Raw genomic sequence first — 9,447 nt, forward strand, 5'->3', positions numbered from 1 at the left:
GAAAGGGGGCTGTTGGACTTGGTTTATCACTAATGACTCTTCTTTCCTTCGCTCCATCCTCAATTAGTCTATATCTCTGCCTTTCCCCCAATGTATTAGCTCATGTCTCCACTTTCACAGCACCTATCCCCACCCACCCCCTCACCCCCGTGTCTCTCCTTTATGGAATACTATTCTTCCCATCACTGCAATTGCTTCTATTAGTCTTTTCTTCAAGCTGCTCATGAACAGACCATATTTTACAGTGCAGCTAACACTGGTACCTGATAGGCCAATGATTCACCTGATGGTAATGGATAACAAGAGAGTAAATGAACATATGTTTGAAAAATCAAAATCAGTCCACTGATGTAATTAATATCCTAAGAGCAGCAGTAGCAAGAACTGTCTGGACCCTATTTCCATCATGTTGTGGAAGGAGTTGCTCATAACTCCCTCTACTCAGCAAATTCAGCTTTTCAGGCAATTCATTCTCTTGTCCTTTCTTATCTGAAAAACCTTCAAGGAATAATGAAAAAGATGAAGATAACATGATTAGTAGTATTGATTCTGTCATACCACAAGACTGTCCAATAACAGCACCTTACTGATCAACAAAGCCTCCTCCCAGTGGCTTATCTGCAAGAGGCCAGCCAAGGTTTTCTATAAAGGAGTCCCCATTAAAGGGAAAGCATTTCTACCAGATGAAACAATAGATATTTAACTAATAAAACAAATCTGTTCAATTTGGACAACACCCTGTATATTACAAATGTGGTACCAGATTTTCTGGTTTGGCCAAGCTATGCTTGACAAGAGACTGGAGGAGTGGGCAAAGGTGCCTAGTCTAGTTTCTGCCATAAGTTAAAGTGGCCTGAAGGCTGCACTAATTTATGCCTGGCTGTCCATGACCCCCCGGGGCAGTTTGGCAGCTATGGATCACCGTGGAATAGGGAAGCCCTGTCCATGTCCCCTTGCACCCAGACACTTCTCTTGTACCAGGAGCCAGGTGTGGGATGTTGGCATACAGATTGCTATGATGGATGTACGCGTCACCCAGGGATTCCCGTGGACAGGAGTTTTGTTCATTGAAGTCATTGTCTTGTCATTCAGTTCCTTATTTGTAACTGTGACATTTTGGGGTTCAGACCACTAAGGGGTTCAGTTAACATCTGCCTTGTAGCCCAGGGTGTCCTGTGGCTATGAAGCTTGGGTTCAGCACTTAACCACAATGGCCAACCAGCAGCCCACCAACCTCAACTTGGCTTTGCCCAACTTGTTTATTGCTTGTAGGCTGACCTTAGTACCCTTCCAGCCCCGCACTCGCCCCAAAATTGTCCTACTGCAGGGACCAGTCCCTCTCACTGGACTCTCCCAGGAAAAGCAATAGATTGGCTTCCTTTACAAAGAGTCTTACATTTCTAACTTGTTAACTTAGTAGAAGAACACACTTTACCAAATTTACCCAGCTCTGGTGATTTATAATGAAAGCAAAACAAGTTTATTAACAAAAGAGCATGGCTTAAGTGATACCAAGTAAACGAGCTAAAGATAAAGATAGTTAAAAGCGAATAAAAGTGAAAACACATTTAAAAGTCTAAAACTTAATCTAGCAAAATAGTCTTTGTTCAAGACGGTTTTTCACCCCCAGTTGTCTTTTTAGCTTTTCACTGGACAGCCTGGCCAGGACCCACAGAGATCAAATTGCTTTGTTTCTTTGTCTCCTTAAAGTGCAAGATAGCTGAGGGTTCACTCCCCCTCTCTTTATAGTTTGGTGAACATTTGAAATGTATTCTTCTGAAGGGTACCCCCAGATTAAGTTCATTACTTCATTCTGCTTAAAGGACCGCTGAGGTCTGGAAGATAAGGCTCTATGCTAGTTCTTCCCCCACCAGTAATTACTATGCACAATATTTCTTATTGCTTCAATCTCCAATACAATGATTGCGGTTTTGAATTTGGGCCACATCTGGTTTGAGGCGTCAGGCTTTTTCCTTTATCTGGAAAAAACCTGTTTATCAACTCACCCTGACATGCCTGGTTGAAATACCTTTTAGTCACAGACTTTAAAGCATAATACTAGTGAGTATCCATAATTTCACACGCAGCATTGTTACACATATTTTACAATGATATTATTGACTAATGTGTTATTCATTTTCAAATGATACCTCACGAGGCATATTTTGTACAAAAAATCATTGCAGTAGGGTGTGAATATGGGGTGCCTAGGGTTACATACATCATCTATAAAACTTACCCATTATTTTCATGCCACAAAAAATCAAGGCAACAAATGTGAGACAAGAGTGCAAAATATTTACTGCAAAAATTAGAGCATTCACCTGTGCCAAGACTTTTTTCACAAAGGCCTAGTGAATGTATTGTTCATCTTCCTGCAGCATGCCTATGCAGCTTGCATGAAAGAAGTTGATTTGAAAGCACTTGGGATTCTATCTGATTAAAGTTTGTGTGTGTGCAACACTGTGGGCATGTTCAAATTACTCAGAGGGGCAAACATATCAGTTAATAGCAAATATCTGAAGGACAAGTGATTTCTATGGTGCTTTGGGAAGGTTGGATGTGCATTTCTATTGAGTCACAGCTTGCAAGTGATTGCTGACCATAAAGCAATGTCCCTTTGGCTGTAAAAGTGGCAACCTGTTTATCATATGGCAAAGTGGAGTGCTTTACAGGCCAGCTAAGACCTGTCAGCCACTACTGCTGGAATGAGGACTGAATACAGTTTAATTTAAATAGTGAAGGGACTTAATGAAAACACAAGGTATTATTCAACAAGCCCTCACATCTTGTGTAAGTCATTAACACCTGTGCAAAGTGGGTGTAAAAATACTAGCAGTTTGATCCAGCAACATTTTACATCCATCCACTCTGCACAGGCATATATGATTATGTAAGGTGCACAGGTTGAGTGACTGTAGTTAATATTTCTACCACTCAGAAAGGTATTAGTGAAGCCCTCTATACAGAACCTAATACCATCTACTCCTAGGGTGGGCTGTGGTAGCTGTTGAACAGCACACAGAAACATTACATGACAAACCAAGGATTCCTACCTCCCCAATATGTTTTTCCCCATGTAGGGGAAGATTTGGCCCTGGCTCATTTTTATCCTTTTGCCCCCTCAAAATACCCCAGGCATTAGTCCAGATAATGGAAAAATAACCTGTAAAATTGAATTTAAAATTCAATTTTGCATTTGAGTAAAAGTGTTCTAGAACCTGAAAAGTGAAAGTGCTACTTGGTAATTTTTAATTTATAAATTAAAATTAAAGTCATTTTTCAGATTTGCTGAAATAACTAATTTCTAAGGAAACATTGTTTATGCCAGTTTTTATTCAGGAACAAATTTTTACTGCTCGGGTACATAAGCCCTTAAAAATTGAGTTTTCAAAAGAATGCTGGCACAACTTTAAGTGAAGAGTAAGGCTCATGACAAGGATAATTTATGTATTGCATTCTGCAAAACAAAAGTACTATTTCCATTGTAAACAAGTAAAGTGATGGATTGCTGCTGACACATTCTTTAAGGAAAAACACAAAGCAATTATCCTCTGATGTCATGGAAGATTTATAAGAAGGTCAGTTAGTTTGTCTAGGCTGCATCATTAAAATGTAATAAATGATCACAAAACAGAGGGAGGTTGTTGCTTTAGGATGCTAATTTTCCAAATCATGATTAAAGCTGTAAAATAGTTTTCAGTAAATCTATGTAATTTCTGATGACAACAAAATATAAATTCAATTACATGAAAAATTATTTAATAATCAAATATTGTGTGGCAACATGCATAAGTTATACTCCAGTCATGAACTCTTGAAATGACTATCCCCCATCTATAGCACAAGTAACTGTTTGCACATGGCAGGGCATACTGTTAGTGTTGTGTTGTCATTAAGTAATAGAATTAATCAGGTGTCACCACTGTAAATCATACAGTATTTTTGTTTAATTTTTCTCTGGCTCATAATTTTAAAATAATTGAGATTGTGTTATATAGAAATATTTAATAATAGCTAAGGTCACAGTACATTTGTGACACTTGAATTTATTCCTGAAATAGATTTAACAAACAAATAAGCAGTGGTAGCTTCCTCATTTCACAACTTGCCATGTTGTTGCATTTCACCTGTGTGATGCAAGTAATGCCCTGTATGCAGAGCAAATGAAACCATGTCTATCTTATACCAGGATGTGCAATGCACTATAGATCTTATTTTCAAACAACTCCAGTTGAAGTTAGTAACCTGGGTCCAATGGGAACTGTAGGTGCTCAGCGCCTCTAAAAATCAGTGTGTCTTGGTGTGTGTTCCTTCTCCACCTGCTGAGATTCACTCTGAGTTACTATGAGAATTATGGGTATCTTTACTGTGAACAAATAACAGACATATTTTCTGTAGTGGACCATTTCCCAAGTGACTTTCTAGGTCTTATCTGCCCTCAAAAACACCTGTGCAAATCCATTGTCCTGAAGTTTCTCAATTTAATTTTATTAGACCAACGTGGCTTCTCTTGAACATAGAAACAAGACACTACTTATGAAACAGCAGCAGCATGGGACTCAAAAGGGAACTTCAGTGGTGGCAGATAAACATCCACTTTAATGTATGCTTCATGTTGCTACTGATACAGAAATTTTGCAAAGTTAGTATTCCACAACAATGGAAGAAAACTGAAAAATTAATTTAATAAACGTAGGCATTGCCACATTGTAAGATCTAATAGTCTCTGACCTACCAGTGCTGGAAACAGCAGTTTGGACCAATATAAATTCTTCAAGATATTAAAGTTTTCCAAGAACCATTGTCTGACAAGTGGTCAGAAAGAAAATGTCCATCCCTGTTAATATGGAATTAGATTGGTTGTTGTTTACTACATTTTAAGAGATGAATTGTCATTTACTGATACAAGGGGTTGAGTGGATTTAGAACTCCTGGGTTCTTTACTAAGCACTGCCATTGTATTACTATATGACATTTAACCTCTCTGCACCTCTGTTTACTCATATGTACAATAGGGATGATTGTACACATCATGGATGATGAGAGCTTATTAACAAAAGTTTAAGACCAATGACCAGACATTAACTGTTAACAGCTAGGAGCCAAGGGAAGCAGAACCTGTGAACACAGCAGGACTGAACTTGACACAAAGGACTAGGTGGGAGGTCACGTGGTTCTAAGATTGCTGTTGTGCAGCAGAAAGAGATGCAATCCAGAAGGCTTTGGAAAAGAGAGGCACGTAATGAAATTTTACATTTCCATACTCACCTAAGGACCCTTGAATACTGTATTTCAGTTGACTAGTAACTGCAGTCTTCTTTTGAAAATGCTGTCTTGCATTGCCACAAATAGCTACTGGTTGTACTGCTTCCTACAGGGATAAAATCTCTACCAGGGGTCTAAACTCATTTGGACCTGCTGGACAGCTACAGAACAAAACATGGGTGCTGAATCTAGCAATCCAGTCTTGTGGAGTTGCCCTTGTGGAGATCTAGGGCTTAGCGTGTTAAAGGGGGCACTTCCAGAGGCTGTATGATGCTTGGAGACACAAATCATCCCGTCAACTCTTGACCTCTGGCCTTAGTTATTCACACCTTCAGCACCTCTTGGCTGAATTAAAGCAATGCTGTATACATGGGCATGAAGCCTTCAGCACTTAGGAAATTCCAACTAGCACAGATCACTACAGTGCATCACCTCAGCAACACAAGCTACTGTGAGCTCATCACAGCTGTCCGCTGTTCTCTATACTGGCTTCCCCTAGGGTTTTGAATAAAGTTCAGGGTCTCAGTCCTTAGTCTTAAGTCACTAAGTGGCCTGGGCCCAGGATATCTAAAATATCACCTAAAGCTCAGGGATGAAGACTGGTCAAGAACTTCACACCTCAGACACAATAGAGGGTAAGGCTTATCTGTGAATGAGACAGAATCTTTTCAGGGCTGGTCCAAGACTGTGGAATGAATTCCCCCAGGAACAAAGGACCATCACAAACCTCATGACTTTCTGCTCCAAGTGGAAGGCAATTTTCTTTGACCTTCACTTCTCTAACAGAAACACATAGCAACATGTAAATTTAAAAGGAACAAAAAAAACCCACTCTATCAAAAGAAGATACTCCACTGAACCCACTTCTTCCCCTGGGAAAAGGATGAGAGAACAAACACCACATGACAGATGTTAGTCATGCACCCTAATGCACCACTGGTAGGAACTCAGCTTCTACACTGATGAGCACCATCTGAGAATCTATATAGAATAGAATTCTGTTTTTTGGGTTTGAAGCTAGGTTTCCTGGTCTTACTCTGACGAACATTTTACTCTTTTTTTGAGCATAAACCCATGTACATTTCATTGGTATTTGACCTTAAATGTGTTCTTACCTGTGTGATGAGCAAATATGACTGAAAGTCTACGAAATCTTAGTATCACAAGGTATCCATGACTTAAAGAGACTCCTTGCTGCTTATACTTCTCTATTTTCCAGAATGAAAAGAATTTGCACACTAAGATGTCAGCAAGAAAAGTTTTTTAAAACCATTTTTAAATCTTTCCAAGCACTTCATTTATTGTACATCTTACTGGAAAGGGCCACAGGCCCAAGACAACCTTTCCGTGGCTGACAGCCGTTGTGACTGATAATGAGGGGCAAGTCCCAGCACAGGAAGGTGAAGAGCAGTCCAGGAAGGGACAGACTGGTGGCTGCCTGACCCTAAAGAAGCTCCTCACCAGTGGCACCCCCAGCCATGTGCACGTTTCTCATGGTGAGCACCATTGGCAGTGGCAAGGAGCAGCAGTACTAGCCGTTCTATTGCCCGCTCAAATTTGGCCGCCTGCCCTCTGTCATGATGCAGGGCCATGGGGCCAAAATTAAGTGACTGACATTGTGACCCCCATGCATGGAGGGTCGCAGCAAGGCCCAGGTTTGGCCCCACTGCCTCTCCATCAAATTAGAGGGCTACAAGGCCAAACCTGAGTGGGCACACTGAGCAGTGGGGCTGCCAGTAATATTCCTTCTCACTGTTGCCATGCAACCATCTCCTGCACAAGGGCTTCCCGAGGCCTACCGGGCCTCACCCCACTTCCAACAGCCCGTTCTCTTCTCAGGGATGGGGAGGGACTCTGCACCTGGGTGTTCAGGCTGGAAGGCAGGAACTGAGCACGGTGGTGACTCAGCTGGTGAGGCACTAGGGCCAGCAGTCGCAGCAGTGATGGATCCACAAGGACTGACTATATGTACCATGAGAAAAACTTCTGGGGGAGCCCTGAAAGAATGGAACAGGGATGATGTCAGCTAAAAAGAATGTGCCCTCGAAGAGTCTGAGCATCACGGTGCTGAGCTCCACCCCCACCTCAGGAGCTACACAAGGAGCCTGTATAGGAGACAGCCAGGGAGGCCGAGGAGCTTGCCAGCACCATCCTTTGCATCTGAAGAGCAACAACACCAAATGAGCTTGGTAGGAAGAGGGGTCTCTGCTGCCCTTTGCCGTGGGGGCGGGGAGGGCTCTGCAAGGAGCTGCAGCCTACTGGGAAGGCACAGGTGAGACTTAGGGGCTCTGCTGGCCTTAAGGGTAACACAAGAGCCATTTGCCTGGGAGTCTGAGGGTAGAATGTCTCATCCAGCAAGGAGGAAGCTCTAGGGAGCTCTGGGGCATTCTGGCCAATGGAGTAGAGGGGGTCCTCTGCATGAATTTGCAGCCTGGTGGGGGCTTTTGCCTGCTTAAGGTCTCTGCTGCCTTTGGCTGGCAGGGGAGGGATCCTTTTTGCTGTGCGGGAGCTCTAATGGCTCTGCTGCCTGACAGCGTGTGGCCTTTTGGCTAGCAGGGGCTCTACTGCCTCATGGTTGGGGAGAGCCCAGCTTTATTCTGAGTGTCAGCCGACACTGCCTGACAGTTGCTGACTGGAGCTTATTGATCTACAGATTTTCCTCCTCCCAGTGACAATCAAAGGGGAAGGAAAAACCCAGGGTGGGAAGAAGGAAGGAAGTTCCCCTCACCACAACAATGCAGGACCAGGGAACATACAGGAGTTTCTGAACCAGCCTTCCCTGGTTGATGACAATAGTCCACCAAACCCAACTGCAGGTCAGTGCATTTTTAATTTTGCCAAGAAAATTGGCCAGGGCCCATCCATTTACCTCCTCTCTGCAGACATGTAAAGAGGTTACAACAGCCTGAGGCAAATAGAAACTTTCTCACCCGGCGCAGCTTGAGAAAGAGGTAAGAGGGGTACATATCAAAAATTGAGGCTAGTGGAACTTGAATTACATCTCCACATTGCACAGTGCTGCCAAAAGGATATTTGTTTTCCTCCTCCATGCATAATGAGCCAACCATCCCACGACATGGGAATTACCTGCCCTAGAAAGCCCTGGCTCTCCTGTGCAGAATAACACCCCAAAAATATTGCAGCTAGATGGAACAGTATATGGCCAATGAAACCACAGACGTACTAATTCTGAATATAATATACAGACCGTTCAGAAACAAGTAACCCTTTTCTAAATTGGTTCTAGTTGCAAATGTCAGACATTCTTCTATTGTATTGATTTTTGAAAAAAGCTATACATAAAACAATATAAATGTAAAGAACCTTTCTTTTTGTTTTACTGAATATTGTAGATTGAGTTCCTCATGTGTGGATTTAAAGGAGGTCCTGATTAAATTATAAAATAAAACTGACAGAAATACAACTAATGGACCTAATTCTACCCCCAGAGACACCTATGCATCATCACTGAAGACTGCACAGAAGTCACTGAGGGCAGAATCTGGACCAGGAACCATGACCTTTTTAATAAAAAACACCAGCAGCAAGGTTTAAAATAAATAAATAAATAAGCAAGCTGAGATAATTGTCCAGCAAAATCCATGTAATATATTCTTTTAATGGTCATGTGTTATATTGACCACTAGAGGGCACCCACAGCATCCCATTGGTTCTGTAGACCCTGCATTCTGAGAATGTACATTGTAAATCCAACAACATGAAGTTTCAGACAAGAAGGTCATGGTGAAAAGAGAGACAGATGAGGAAGAGATGATGCATTTTCCCACCTTTTGGCTATGTATTTCTTTATGAGCTAACACCCACTGGCTTGGTGAAGTTAGTGCAGAATGTATGTCAGCAGCTTTGGGGGTGGTAAATTATTCTATAAAGATGTTGATGTTTAAATCATGAAAGAAAAATCAATGCATCTGTACCCTCTGGTCAGCATATGTGATGTGTTGCCCTCAATGCCCAGTCCACAGAGGATCCCAGTGCTAGAGAGTCTGGCACTCTCACTCAAGCTGTGGCAACTCAAGCTTTTGGTTCTGTGGTTCAGTCCCTGGTATGGTGATCACATAATTGGAGGCTTGTCTAGGACTGCTGTGAGATGAACTTTGAGTTATAGGTACAGTTATATTATACCTGCCAAAGGTACAGATCTGTCACAGAAACTGGCAC

Source organism: Malaclemys terrapin, chromosome 7, assembly GCF_027887155.1.
Source record: "Malaclemys terrapin pileata isolate rMalTer1 chromosome 7, rMalTer1.hap1, whole genome shotgun sequence".
NCBI classification, from domain to species: Eukaryota; Metazoa; Chordata; order Testudines; family Emydidae; genus Malaclemys; species Malaclemys terrapin.